This window comes from Balaenoptera musculus, chromosome 12 (genome assembly GCF_009873245.2).
Source record: "Balaenoptera musculus isolate JJ_BM4_2016_0621 chromosome 12, mBalMus1.pri.v3, whole genome shotgun sequence".
In the NCBI taxonomy this organism is placed as follows: Eukaryota; Metazoa; Chordata; class Mammalia; order Artiodactyla; family Balaenopteridae; genus Balaenoptera; species Balaenoptera musculus.
The window spans coordinates 78019337-78035526 of record NC_045796.1 but is presented as its reverse complement, the minus strand read 5'-3'; positions in this window follow the sequence as shown (position 1 = coordinate 78035526).

Genomic DNA, 16190 nt, shown 5'->3' with positions numbered 1-16190 from the left:
AAATCAATATTTTAATTCTTGCTTTTATATCTCTGATTCACTCTTAGTAATTCTCAAACATATTTTCACTTATGAAAAAGAGCAGATAAACCCCACAGATGTGAGAAATTGACATAAAATATAGCTCTATAACCCTGAATTTTATTGGGCACACTCTTTCTTTTCCTAATTGATATTTTATACTATTGTGATCATTTGATGCTAAGTATTTCATAGGTTACATCATAATTTCTTTTTTATCCATTATTTATTTAGAAATGTGTTTATACTCCTATTTTATTTTATATATTTCTGTTTTTGTTTTCTAACTGAGATGTTTTGTGATCAGTGATAATTGATTGTTTGAAACTCATTTCCTGAAATGCACTGAAACTTGCTTTATGGAGTGTTCATGGTCAGTTTTCATAAGTGATTCGTGCACTCTTGAGGAAAACATTTTCCTCTAATTTTTGGATGCATTAATAATTTGGCTCATGCAAAAATCCTTAACAAAATTTGAGCAAACCAAATTTAACATTAAAAGGATCCCAGAGCAGGGTTTAATACAGGGATGCAGGATGGTCCAACATCTGCAGATCAATCAATGTGATATACCACATTAACCAAGTGAAAGATAAAACTCATATGATCATCTCAATAGATGTAGAAAAATCATTTGACAAAATTCAATGTCTATTTATGATAAAAAAAAAACTTCCAACAAAGTGGGTAGAGAGGGAAATTACCTCAACATAATAAAGGCCATATATGACAAGCCTACTGTTAACATCATATTCAAGATCATGAAAAAGACAAGTATGTTCACTCTTGCCACTTTCATTCAACATAGTATTGAAAGCACTAGCCAGAGCAATTAGGCAAAAACAAGAAGAAAAAGGCATCCAAATTGGAAAGGAAGAAGTAAAACTGTCACTACTTGCAGATGACGTATTACACATAGAAAACCCCAAAGACTCTGTCAAAAACTGTTAGAACTAATAAATGAATTCATTAAAGTTGCAGGATACAAAATCAATATACAAAAATCAGTTGTGTTCCTATACACTGATAACAAACTACCAGAAAGAGAAATTAAGAAAACAATCCCATTTACAACTGCATCAAAAAGAATACAATACCTAAGAATAAACTTAATCAAGGAGGTGAAAGACTTGTACACTAAAAGCAATAAGACATTGCTGAAAGAAACTGAAGAAGACACAAATAAACAAAGATATTCCATGCTCTTTGATTGGAAGAATTAATATTGTTCAAACATCCAAACTACCCAAAGCAATCTACACATTCAATGTAATCCCTATCAAAATTCCATCAGCATTTTTCACAGAAATAGAAAAAACAATCCTAAAATTTGTTTGGAGCCAAAAAAGACCCCAAATAGCCAAAGCAATCTTGAGAAAGAAGAATAAAGCTGGAGGCATCACATTCCCTGATTTCAAACTATGTTACAGAGCTACAGTATTCAAGACAGTGTGGTATCGGCATAAAAATGGATACATAGATCAGTGGAACAGAATACAGAGCCTAGAAATAAACCCACCCATATATGGTCAATTCACTTACAACAAAGTTGCCCAGAATATACAATGAGAAAAGGACCATCTTTTCAACAAATGGTGTCGGAAAAACTGGACAGTCACATGCAAAAATGAAACTGGAACACTATCTTACACCATTCACAAAAATTAACTCAAAATGGATTAAAGACCTGGAACCATAAAACTCCTAGAAGAAAACATAGGTGGTAAGCTCCTTGACATTGGTCTTGGCAATAGTTTTGTTGGATCTGACTCCAAAAGCAAAGGTAAAGCAAAGATTTAAAAGTGGCACTGCACCAAATTAGAAAGTTTCTGCACAGAAAAAGAAATCATTAACAAAATGAAAAGACAACCTAGTGAATGGGAGAAAATATTTGCAAAGCATATATCTGATAAGAGGTTAATATCCAAAATATATTTTTTAAAATTCATACAACTCAATAACAAATAAACAATCCAACTGAAAGATGGGAAGAGGATCTGAATAGACATTTTTCTAAAGAAGACCTATAGATGGCCAACAGGTACATGAAAAGATGCTCAACATCACTAATCATCAGGGAAATGCAAATCAAAACCACATGAGATATCACCTTGCATGTGTTAGAATGGCTATTATCAAAAAGACAAGAAACAGCAAGTGTTGCCAAGGATGTGGAGAAAGGGAACTTTTGTACACTGTCAGTGGGAATGTAAATTGGTGCAGCCATTATGGAAAACAGTATGAAGGTTCCTCAAAAATTAAGACTAGAACTACCATATGATCCAGCAATTCCACTCTGGACATTTACCCAGGAGCAAACGAGACAGTAACTGGAAAAGATATATGTACCCCAATGTTCACTGCAGCACTATTTTCAATAGCCAAGACATGGAAACAACATACGTGTCTATCAACAGATGAATAAAGAAGAAGGGATATACACGCATGCGTGCACACACACACACACACACACAATGGAATACTATTAATTGATTAAAAAAGAAGGGAATCTTGCCATTTTTGACAGCATATACGGACCTTGAGGGCATGATGTTAAGTGAAATAAGTCAGTGAAAGACAAATACTGTATGATCTCACTTATATGTGAATCTAAAAAGAAATAAAACCCAGCTCATAGATACAGAGAACAGATGGATGGTTGCTGCCAGAGGTGAGGGCTAGGGGGTTGGAGAAATGGATGAAAGGAGTTGAAGGGTAAAAGCTTTCAGTTATAAAATTGGTAAGTCATGGGGATGCAATGTACAGTATGTATTACATATCTGAAGTTGCTTAGAGAGTAATCTTAAAAGTTCTCATATCAAATGAGCAAGAATGGATTTGAGATTCAGTAAATAAAGGTCATTTGGGAATTAAAAAAAAAGTTCTCATGACAAGAAAAAAAATTGTAGCTATGCATGGTGACAAATGTTAACTAGACTTATTATGGTGATCATTTCTCAATATATACAAATATTGAATCATTATGTTGTACCCCTGAAATGAATACAGTGTTATATGTTAAATATACCTCAATTTTCAAAAAAAATTTAAGGGAATGCCCTGGCAGGCCAGTGGTTAGGACTTGGCACTTTCACTGCTGTGGTCCTGGGTTCAACTCCTGGTCGGGGGACTAAAATCCTACAAGCCGCTGGTGCAGCCAAAAAGAAAAAATTTAAATAATAAAATTTTAAAATAAATATGTTTACAAGGAAAAAAGACTTAATGGTTTCCTGATGCTCTCCAAATTTAGATCAAAGTCCACTTTGCTGAGGAAAAGTACCTTTACTTTCTTTTCCTCATTATTTGAAAAACTCTGCTATAGATAATAAAGCTACCTGCACCGAATATTTTTAACAAATTAATTTGTCATATTCACATTTTTTTCTGAAATAAAGGTGGTATGTGGTGCTTAGCGTAATTGAGTCAACTGGGGAATTGGTGAGTAGATGCATATTCTTGTTCAATTTAAAAGAAAAAGCAAAATTTATTGAAAGTATTTCTAAACCATAACAAATTTTAGATTATAATTTTAACTGAAATGCTACTTACTTGTTCAAGAAAAATTTAACTGTGCATTTGCTTTGGGTCAAGCAACACATCAGACAAAAAGCTGTCAACAAGATGGGCATAGTTGTTGTCACAGAATGGTCTGTGACCATTCTCACAGACACAGGAGTCTCAAGCATGTTCAGTATTACATCTCTCTCCAGCTACTATACTATTTCTCTGCTTCCTTTGAAAGCAACGGTTCTTGAAGAAGCTGTTTATATGGTCACTAAAATATCTGTTCCCATCCCCTGTTGAACCTACTCCAATGAATCTTTTACCTGCTATTTCAACAATGTTAGGAACACCAGCGACCTTCCCACTGCTAGATGCACTGGTCATCCCCAGATGATCTTACCTCACTTATTAGCATTTCACACTGTTAATCCTTCCCATCTTCTTAAAACACTCATTTATTCGGCTTCTGATCACCACCCACTTTTGGTTTTCCTCCCTGGCTGGTGCTTCCTCATCTTCTCAACCTTTAACTGTTGAAATTACCCAGAGCTGAGTCATCAAACTTTATGTCTTTTCACCCTCCAGATGGCTTTAAATACCATCTACATGTTGATAATTCCCCTGTTTACATCTCCATCCCGCACGTTTTCCTTGAGTTCCAGAATTGTATATAAACTTTCCAACTCAAACTCTTCATTTGGGTGTCTAGTAGATATCTCAACGTGTTCAAAGTCTATATTCCTCCTGGACACAGCCCCTCCCCTATGCTCTTCTCTAGCCTTCTCAATCTCAGGAAAGCGAACCTTCATTTTTTCAGATACTCAGGCCAGACACTGAATTCATTGTGTACTGTTTGCTTCTCCACACTCTATAGTCAATCTTTCACCAAATGCTGCTGGCTAAGACTCCCTAATGTATGCAGAATTTGACCACTTACTACCTTTCCTGATACTATCCGATCCAAACCCCCAGCTTCTTCTGATCTGGATTCTTTTAATCATTGTCAAACTCATCTCCCTGTCTAGGCTTGACCTACTACAGTCAACAGAGCAGAAACAGTCTGCTCAACTAACATCCCTCTGTGGCTTTAGTATCTTAGTGTAAAGCCAAAGTCCTTCAGTAGCAAGGTTCAGCTTCACCTGTCCCTGTGCTCAGCGGCCTGTCCCCAGCGCTAGGTTAGGATCCATGAAAACCCTCCACGCCCTCTTCCAGGAGGCGGCCCAGGGAGCCCTCAACAGCTGCAGTTTCAGCTTCTGGCAGCAGATTACCCAGAGCTTTTGCATGGTGACCTGACTGCTTAGGGACTTCCCTTCTCTGACTGTCTCAACAGCACCAGAAGGAGCTGGGTGCCGCCCTTCTGCCGAGTCGGCTGAGCTGGACTCAGTCCCCAGTCTGTGACCACCAAGCATACCTCAAACATATGGGCACCAGGAGGCTGGGTCCTGGAATCCCGGGTCTGGTGTCCTTAGACTGGAGTGAAACCCCTCGGAGGTTTGAGGAAGGGAGTTCCCTGGCCCATCAGCCTGTGAGGACGGCTGGTCCTGGAGTCCACCGGACTCACCAAGTCTCCCATTTCCCAGCTCTGGGAGCCCAGAACCGCACACCCAGGAGCAGCCTGTGCATCCTGGCGCCACCTCGCGGCTGTTCCTGAGACTGCACCTTCAGACCTGGCAAAAACCTACAGCCTGCCCCTTCCTCCTTCACTCTGTCCATTCCAGTGGTAACCGCAAAAACTAAAATGACATTGCTTGTCCACACACACAAAAAAAAAAGTCCAAAAAAATCTCTTTGACTTCAACTCTTTCTGCCTTTTTCCTTGTTCACTCTGCTGTAGCCACACTGGGCTGATTACTGTTCCTAGAACATGTTAAGAATATGTAATACATATTACCTCAAGGAATTTATACTTGCTGCTCCTTCTGACTGGGCCACTTTCCCCCTTATCCTCAGGGCCAACACCTCATTTACTTACAGATTCTCTTTAAAAACATCTAACGTGTGAGGACTGCCATGGTCCTCAACTTAAAGAGCCACCTCTACTATTTCCTTGGCTCTTATCTCCCTAATCCTGTTTCCTGTTTTCTCATGCTACTTATAACCATAGGAAGTACTATGTACTTACCAGTTCACTTTCTTCTTGTCTGCCCTCCACCCCCATCCCACTAGAATAAACTTCCCAAGAGTTGAAATTATGTCTGTTGTGTTCGCTACTGTACCCCCAGCGCCTGGAACAGGGGTTGGAAAATACTAGGTACTCAATAAATATTTGAGTGACTGATTGAGTTTACAAAACGGCATTATAAGATGCTATGGGGAGGGACCTTCAAGATGGCAGAAGAGTAAGACATGGAGATCAACTTCCTCCCCACAAATACATCAGAAATACACCTACATGTGGAAAAACTCCTACAGAGCACCTACTGAACGCTGGCAGAAGACCTCAGACTTCCCAAAGAGCAAGAAAATCCCCATGTACCTGGGTAGGGAAAAAGAAAAAACATAGACAAAAGAATAGGGACGAGACCTTCACCTCTGGGAGGGAGCTGTGAAGGAGGAAAAGTTTCCACACACTAGGAAGCCCCTTCACTGGCGGAGACAGGGGGTGGGCAGGTGGAAGCTTCGGAGCCATGGAGGAGAGCACAGCAATGGGGTGCAGAGGGAAAAGAAGAGAGATTCCCACACAGAGGACCAGTGCTGACCAGCACTCACCAGCCTGAGACACTTGTCTGCTCACCGGCTGGGAGCTGAGGCTCGGGCTTCAGAGGTCAGACCCCAGGGAGAGGACTGGGGTTGGCTGTGTGAACACAGCTTGAAGGGGGCTAGTGTGCCACAGCTAGCCAGGAGGAAATCCAGGAAAAAGTCTGGACCTACCGAAGAGGCAAGAGACCATTGTTTCAGGGTGTGCAAGGAGAGGGGATTCCTTCCCTGTGTGCCCACAGAAGGCAGAGCACTGCCTAAGTGAGCTCCAGAGATGGGTGAGAGCCGCAGCTTTCAGCTCGGACCCCAGAGACGGGCATGAAATGCTAAGGCTGCTGCCGCTGCCACCAAGAAGCCTGAGTGCAAGCGCAGGTCACTATCCAAACCCCCCACCCTGGGGCCTGTGCAGCCCGCCACTGCCAGGGTCCCGTGATCCAGGGACAACTTCCCTGGGAGAACACACGCGTGTCTCAGGCTGGTGCAACGTCACGCCGGCCTCTGCTCGGCTCCGCAGGCTGGGCCCGCATTCCAATCATGACTACCGTCCCCCTCCCTCCCCTCAGCCTGAGTGAGCAAGAGCATCCTAATCGGCCGCTGCTTTAATCCCCTCTTGTCTAGGCAGGAACAAATGCCTGAGGCAACCTGTGCACAGAGGCAGGGCCAAAACCAAAGCTGAACCCCAGGAGCTGTGCAAAAAAAGAAGAGAAAGGGAAATCTCTCCATGCAGCCTCAGGAGCAGCAGATTAAATCCCCAAAATCAATTTGATGTACCGTGCAGCTGTGGAATACCTGAAAGGACAACAAATTGTCCAAAAATTGAGGTGGTGGACGTTGGGAGCAACTGTAGACTTGGGGGTTTGCTGGCTGCGACTGACTTGTTTCTGATTTTTATGTTTATCTTAGTTCAGTTTTTAGTGCTTGTTATAATTGGTGGATTTGTTTATTGGTTTGGTTGCTCTCATCTTTTTAAAATTTTATTTAATTTATTTTTTATGTTTTATTTTTTTATTTTAATAATCTTTTTATTTTTTTAGGTGTTTTTAAATTTTTTATTTTTTTAATTTCTTTTTTTCTCTCTTTTCTTCTGAGCTGTGTGGCTGACAGGGTCTTGGTGGTCTGGCCTGGTGTCAAGCCTGAGCCTTCAAGGTGGGGGAGCTGAGTTCAGGACATTGGACCACCTGAGACCTCCCAGCCCCATGTAATATCAATAGTCAAGAGCTCCCCAGAGATTTCCATCTCAATGCTAAGACTCAGCTCCACTCAACGACCAGCAAATTCCAGCGCTGGATACCCCATGCCAAACAACTAGCAAGGCAGGAACACAACACCACCCATTAGCAGAGAGGCTGCCTAAAATCATACTAAGTTCACAGACACCCTAAAACACACTACTGGATGTGGCCCTGCCCACCAGAAAGACAAGTTCCAGCCTCATCCACCAGAACACAGGCACCAGTCCCCTCCACCAGGAAGCCTACACAAGCCACTGAACCAACCTCACTCACGGGGGGAAGACACCAAAAACAATGGGAACTACGAATTTGCAGCCTGAGAAAAGGTGACCCCAAACACAGTACGTTAAACAAATTAGAAGACAGAGAAAAATGCAGCAGATGAAGGAGCAAGGTAAAAACCCACCAGACGAAACAAATGAAGAGGAAATAGGCAGTCTACCTGAAAAAGAATCCAGAGTAATGATAGTAAATATGATCCAAAATCTTGGAAACAGAATGGAGAAAATACAAGAAACGTTTAACAAGGACCTAGAAGAACTAAAGAGCAAACAAACAATCATGAACAACACAATAAATGAAATTTAAAATTCTCTAGAAGGAATCAATAGCAGATTAACTGAAGCAGAAGAACGGATAAGTGACCTGGAATATAAAATAGTGGAAATAACTACCACAGAGCAGAATAAAGAAAAAAGAATGAAAAGAATTGAGGACAGTCTCAGAGAACTATGGGACAACACTAAACACACTAACATTCAAATTATAGGGGTCCCAGAAGAAGAAGAGAAAAAGAAATGGTCTGAGAAAATATTAGAAGAAATTATAGTTGAAAACATCCCTGACATGGGAAAGGAAATAGTCAATGAAGTCCAGGAAGTGCAAAGAGTCCTATACAGGATAAATCCAAGGAGAAACATGCCAAGACACATATTAATAAAACTATGAAAAATTAAATACAAAAAAAAATATTAAAAGCAGCAAGGGAACAGCAACAAATACCATACAAGGGAATACCCATAAGGTTAACAATTGATCTTTCAGCAGAAACTCTGCAAGCCAGAAGAGAGTGGCAGGACATATTTAAAGTGATGAAAGGGAAAAACCTACAACCAAGATTACTTTACCCAGAAAGGATCTCATTCAGATTCGACAGAGAAATTAAAACTTTTACAGACAAGCAAAATTTAAGAGAATTCAGCATCATCAAACCAGCTTTACAACAAATGCTAAGGGAACTTCTCTAGGCAGGAAACACAAGAGAAGGAAAAGACCTACAATAACAAACTCAAAACAATTAAGAAAATGGTAATAGGAACATACATATCGATAACTACCTTAAATGTAAATGGATTAAATGCTCCAACCAAATGACACAGACTGGCTGAATAAATACAAAAACAAGACCCGTGCATATGCTGTCTACAAGAGACGCACTTCAGACCTAGGGACACATACAGACTGAAAGTGAGGTGATGAAAAAAGGTTTTCCATGCAAATGGAAATCAAAAGAAAGCTGGAGTAGCAATTCTCATATCAGACAAAATAGACTTTCAAATAAAGACTATTACAAGAGACAAAGAAGGACACTACATAATGACCAAGGGATTGATCCAAGAAGAAGGTATAACAATTGCAAATATTTATGCACCCAACATAGGAGCACCTCAATACATAAGGCAAATGCTAACAGCCATAAAAGGGAAAATCAAGAGTAACACGATAATAGTAGAGGATTTTAACACCCCACTTTCACCAATGGACAGATCATCCAAAATGAAAATAAATAAGGAGACAGAAGTTTTAAATGACACGTTGGTCTAGTTAGACTTAATTGATATTTATAGGACATTCCATCCAAAAACAACAGAATACACTTTCTTCTGGAACATTCTCCAGGATAGATAATTTCTTGGGTCACAAATCAAGCCTTGTAAATTTAAGAAAATTGAAATAATATCAAGTATCTTTTCTGACCACAATGCTATGAGACTACATATCAATTACAGGAAGAAATCTGTAAAAAATACAAACATATGGAGGCTAAAAAATACGCTACTAAATAATCAAGAGATCACTGAAGAAATCAAAGAGGGAATCAAAACATACCTAGAAACAAATGAAAATGAAAACACGACAGTAAAAACCTATGGGATGCAGTGAAAGCTGTCCAAAGAGGGAAGTTTATAGCAATAAAATCCTACTTCAAGAAACAAGAAACATCTCATATAAACAACCTAACCATACATTTAAAGCATTTAGAGAAACAAGAACAAAAAAACCCCAAAGTTAGCTGAAGGAAAGAAATCATAAACATCTGATGAGAAATAAATGAAAAAGAAATGAAGAAAATGATAACAAAGAACAATAAAACTAAAAGTTGGTTCTTTGAGAAGATAAACAAAATTGATAAACCAATAGCCAGATTTATCAGGAACAAAAGGGAGAAGACTCAAATCAACAGAAATAGAAATGAAAAAGAAGAAGTAGCAACTGACACTGCAGAAATACAAAGGATGATGAGAGATTACTACAAGCAACTATATGCCAATAAAATGGACAACTTGGAAGAAATGGACACATTCTTATAAAAGCACAACCTTCCAAGTCTGAACCAGGAAGAAACAGAAAATATAAACAGACCAATCACAAGCACTGAAATTGAAACTGTGATTAAAAATCTTCCAACAAACAAAAACCCAGGATCAGACGGTTTCACAGGAAAATTCTACCAAACATTTAGAAAAGAGCTAACACCTATCTTTCTCAAACCCTTCCAAAATATAGCACAGGGAGGAACACTCCCAAACTCATTCTAAGAGGCCATCATCACCCTGATACCAAAACCAGACAAAGATGTCACAAAAAAAGAAAACTACAGGCCAATATCACTGATGAACATAGATGCTAAAATCCTCAACAAAATACTAGTAAACAGAATCCAACAGCACATTAAAAGGATCATACACCATGATCAAGTAGGGTTTATGCCAGGAATGCAAGGATTATTCAATATATGAAAATCAATCAACACAATACACCATATTAACAAACTGAAGGATAAAAAACATATGATAATCTCCATAGATGCAGAAAAAGCTTTCAACAGAATTCAACACCAATTTATGATAAAAACTCTCCAGAAAATAGTCATAGAGGGAACCTACCTCAACATAATAAAAGCCATATATGCCAAACCCACAACCAGCATCGTTCTTAATGGTGAAAAACTGAAAGCATTTCCTCTAAGATCAGGAACAAGACAAGTTTGCCCATTCTCACCACTATTATTCAACAGAGCTTTGGAAGTTTTAGCCTCAGCAATCAGAGAAGAAATAGAAATAAAAGAATCCTAATCAGAAAAGGAGAAGTAAAACTGTCACTGTTGGTAGATGACATGATACTATACATAGAGAATCCTAAATATGCTACCAGAACACTACTAGAGCTAATCAATGAATTCGGTAGAGTAGCAGGATACAAAATTAATGCACAGAAATCTCTTGCATTTCTATACACTAATGACGAAAAATCTGAAAGAGAAATTAAGGAAACACTCTCATTTACCATTGCAACAAAAAGAGTAAAATACCTAGGAATAAACCTACCTGAGGAGACAAAAGACCTGTAGGCAGAAAATTATAAGACACTGATGAAAGAAATTAAAGATGATACAAAGAGATGAAGAGATATACCATGTTCTTGGATTGGAAGAATCAACATTGTGAAAATGACTATAGTACCCAAAGCAATCTACAGATTCAATGCAATCCCTATCAAACTACCAGTAACATTTTCCACAGAACTAGGACAAAAAATTTCACAATTTGTAGGAAACACAAAAGATCCCAAATAGTCAAAGCAATCTTGAGAAAGAAAAATGGAGCTGGAGGAATCAGGCTCCTGGAAGTCAGACCATACTACAAAACTACAGTAATCAAGACAGTATGGCACTGGCACAAAAACAGAAATATGGATCAATGGAACAGGATAGAAAGCCCAGAGATAAACCCACGCACATTTGGTCACCTTATCTTTGATAAGGGAGGAAGAATATACAATGGAGAAAAGACAGCCTCTTCAATAATTGGTGCTGGGAAAACTGGACAGCTACATGTAAAAGAATGCAGTTAGAACACTCCCTAACACAATACACAAAAATAAACTCAAAATGGATTAAAGACCTAAATATAAGACCAGACACTATAAAACTCTTAGAGGAAAACATAGGCTGAACACTGTATGACATAAATCACAGCAAGATCCTTTTTGACCCACCTCCTAGAGAAATGGAAATAAAAACAAAAATAAACTAATGGGACCTAATGAAACTTAAAAGCTTTTGCACAGCAAAAGAAACCATAAACAAGATGAAAAGACAACCCTCAGAATGGGAGAAAATATTTGCAAACGAAGCAACTGACAAAGGATTAATCTCCAAAATTTATAAGCAGCTCCTGTAGCGCAATATCAAAAAAACAAACAACCCAATCCAAAAATGGGCAGAAGACCTATAAAGACATTTCTCCAAAGAAGATATACAGATTGCCAATGAACACATGAAAGAATGCTCAACATCACTAATCATTAGAGAAATGCAAATTGAAACCACAATGAGGTATCACCTCACGCATGTTAGAATGGCCATCATCGAAAAATCTACAAGCAATAAATGCTGGAAAGGGTGTGGAGAAAAGAGAACCCTCTTGCACTGTTGGTGGGAATGTAAAATGATACAGCCACTATGGAGATCAATATGGAAGTTCCTTAAGAAACGAAAAATAGAATTACCATATGACCCAGCAATCCCACTACTGGGCATATACCCTGAGAAAACCATAATTCAAAAAGAGTCATGTACCACAGTGTTCATTGCAGCACTATTTACAATAGCCAGGACATGGAAACAACCTAATTGTCCATTGACAGATGAATGGATAAAGAAGATGTGGCACGTATATACAATGGAGTATTACTCAGCCATAAAAAGAAACGAAATTGAGTTATTTGTAGTGAGGTGGATGGACCTAGAGTCTGTCATACAGAGTGAAGTAGGTCAGAAAGAGAGAAATAAATACCGTATGCTAACACATATATATGGAATCTAAAAAAAGAATGGTCATTAACAACCTAGGGGCAGGATGGGACTAAAGATGCAGACCTACTATAGAATGGACTTGAGGACACAGGAAGGGGGAAGGGTAAGCTGGGACAAAGCGAAAGAGTGGCATGGACATATATACACTACCAAATGTAAAATAGATAGCTAGTGGGAAGCAGCTGCATAGCACAGGGAGATCAGCTTGGTGCTTTGTGACCACCTAGAGGGGTGGGATAGGAGGGGTGTGAGGGAGGGAGATGCAAGAGGGAAGAGATATGGGGATATATGTGTATGTATAGCTGATTCACTTTGTTATAAAGCAGAAACTAACACACCATTGTAAAGCACTTACACTCCAATGAAGATGTTAAAAAAAAAATACAGGGCTTCCCTGGTGGCGCAGTGGTTGAGAATCTGCCTGCCAATGCAGGCGACACGGGTTCGAGCCCTGGTCTGGGAAGATCCCGCATGCCATGGAGCAACTGGGCCCGTGAGCCACAATTACTGAGCCTGCGCGTCTGGAGCCTGTGCTCCGCAACAAGAGAGGCCGCGATGGTGAGAGGCCCGTGCACCGCGATGAAGAGTGGTCCCCACTTGCCGCAACTAGAGAAAGCCCTCGCACAGAAACGAAGTCTCAACACAGTCATAAATAAATAAATAAATAAAAAGAACGTGAATTTCTTTAAAAAAAAAAAAAGTACAAGGAATGGTGGTTTTTTTTTAAAAAAAAAAATACAACATAAGATACAGAATGGAAAGAATTAGCATTCTTTGGAACTTAAAAACAAAAAGATAAATAGAGTGACTTCATGGAAATCTATTCTTTCTCAATGTAACAGAGGAAAGATTAAGCTCCTGTGCTTGACTGATGTACTCCGCTGTTCCCTTTCATTTCTTGGCATAAGGATCAGAAACAAAGTAACTATTTATTTCAATTATTTTGCAGCATACTTTTTACATAATTTATATATTGCATGTATGTCAATCAACAGAATTAGGTCATAAACATTATGAATTTTTAACATATTTGATTTTAAAAATAAGTAAAGCAAGCTAATGTATATTAACAATAATTTTACTTCTGTTTTGAAATCAAGAAATTTAGTCTCCAAAAGAAAATCAGCAGAATGACTCCATAGGGATTTTCTCCTCAATGCAAAATTCATAAACATTAAAAAAACTTTGCTCTTTCTTATTTTCAATTAAGTTATCTCAATACTTTGCCAAAATAAAAGATGACATGTGTTTTTCTCTTGTTTACAGGGACAAAGAAGACAACTCCATATCAGTTTTTTTCTCAAGAGAAAGTGTTTCTATCAAATAAGCTATGTTACCTTCAATCACAGTGACAGGATGAACACTACTAATGCTAGCGGTTGACAAAATGAGTCTCTGAGACATGACAAGGACTTGCTACTCTAAATGACTTTTGATGCACACCTCAATGTAAGATCATTTCTCTTCCTCATCAGATTTGGATTCTGATTGCGTTACCAATTAAAACTCAGCAGAAATCATCCAAAACATCTCAACACTCTTCTGTTTGCATTAATGGCAACAACAGAAGTTAGAAAACTTTTTATTTCTTTGTTTAGACAGTAAAATATATATACATATATAATCAAATACAGTGCTTTCTGTTTTTACCAGTGTAAGGTAAAGGGAAGTGAAATCTGAACCATTTTTAACCACTGTTGCAGAGGTCAACATGAAAGACTACGGAGAAATATAAATGTAATTGACTTTGATGTTTACATCCTGGCTCTGCTCTTCCCTACTGGGGTGACCTGAGGAAGCACCGAATATGTTCCAGCCTCAGGTTCCTAAATTATAGAATTATTTTTTTTATTAATTAATTAATTAATTTTTGCCTGTGTTGGGTCTTCATTGCTGTGCATGGCTTTCTTTAGTTGTGGCGAGTAGGGGCTACTCTTCATTGTGGTGCACAGGCTTCTCACTGTGGTGGCTTCTCTTGTTGTGGAGCATGGGCTCTAGGTGCACGGGCTTCAGTAGTTGTGGCGCACTGGCTTAGTTGATCCTCAGCATGTGGGATCTTCCTGGACCAGGGCTTGAACCCGTGTCCCCTGCAGTGGCAGGTAGATTCTTAACCATTACGCCACCAGGGAAGTCCTAGAATTATTTTTAAAACTTGAAATACCTAACTGATAGAACTGTGGTGAGGGTTAAGTAGATAAAGCACCTGGAAAGTAGGTTCTTATCAGTTACCTTTACCTGTAAAATGTGCTTATGGAGGGGAAAATATAAACACACACATACACACTCACCCATATACATGTGTGTATTTATGTGTATAGATTTATGTATACTTATATTTATGTGTATGTGTTTGTGGATGTGTGTGTGTGTGTGTCCTCTCAGGAGGCATTTCACAAAGAAATGTTCAGTTAGTCATGATATAGTTAGGGAACACAAAACTGAAATACTCTGAACAAACCATTCTTTGGGGCAGAGACGCTCACCCTGCTGAGAGGGACAAGACGGTCACCACAGTTGGAGAGAAATGACTTCAGTTCCGATAAAAAATAGAAAATATACTGGTGACAGTCAGCTCAGGGGAGAAGCTGGACTCCAAAATGATGGGGTGGGGTAAGGCAGAAAAGAAGAACCGCAGGCATTATTATCTGCAGCATAATGAAGCCTACATAAATCATAGTTGAGATGGCATTTTGTGATTAAGGATTATTTGAAGGTATTTCAACTGCCATGATCATTGATGTCTACCCAAACCAGGTATATAACAACGAATGTCTGAAAGGGGTTTTGGGCTTCCCTGGTGGCACAGTGGTTAAGAACCTGCCTGCCAATGCAGGGGACATGGGTCCGAGCCCGGGTCTGGGAAGATCCCACATGCCGCGGAGCAACTAAGCCCGTGCGCCACAACTACTGAGCCTGCGAGCCACAACTACTGAAGCCTGTGCGCCTAGAACCTGTGCTCCGCAACAAGAGAAGCCACCGCAATGAAAAGCCCACGCACCGCAACGAAGAGCAGTCCCCAATGAACGCAGACCCAATGAAGCCAAAAATAAATAAATAAATAAATAAATAAATAAATAAATAAATAACTATAAAAAATAAAGGATTGTTTAAAAATATAAACGGGATTTTAACTGGAGCCTTTATAAAGCAGCAAAAGCATGTATTAAAATGTCTGTGTAATAAGAACTATACACTGTTCACTATTGATATGATGATCTAAGAATAATTATGTAGAATAAACTGCAAAGCATATCAGTGGTGTTTTGATCTAAGCATCCCTTCTCTCCTCTCTAGGAACATATAAAGATACCTTCTTATGTCTAAAGTTCAAATGCACACAGGGGCCATACAGGTAAGTTAAGCATATAAATGGGATAAATATATGACAGTAGAAAGTGACACAATAAACTGGGAGTATTAGCACCACACAAAAGCATTCATATTCAAGTTTTGCAAAACCTGTGCTGGCCAAACTGCACATCTCTGAGTGGGATTTGCTAGACGACCACCAATTGTTAGTCTGATATATCCAAACAGAGCTGGATTCTCCTTTTCAATTGAAGTTCCTTCATCCCACCCTTTTCTTCCCACAGGCTGTCCTCTTGTGAAGGAAGCACCCCTTTTATCCAAGGCATTTG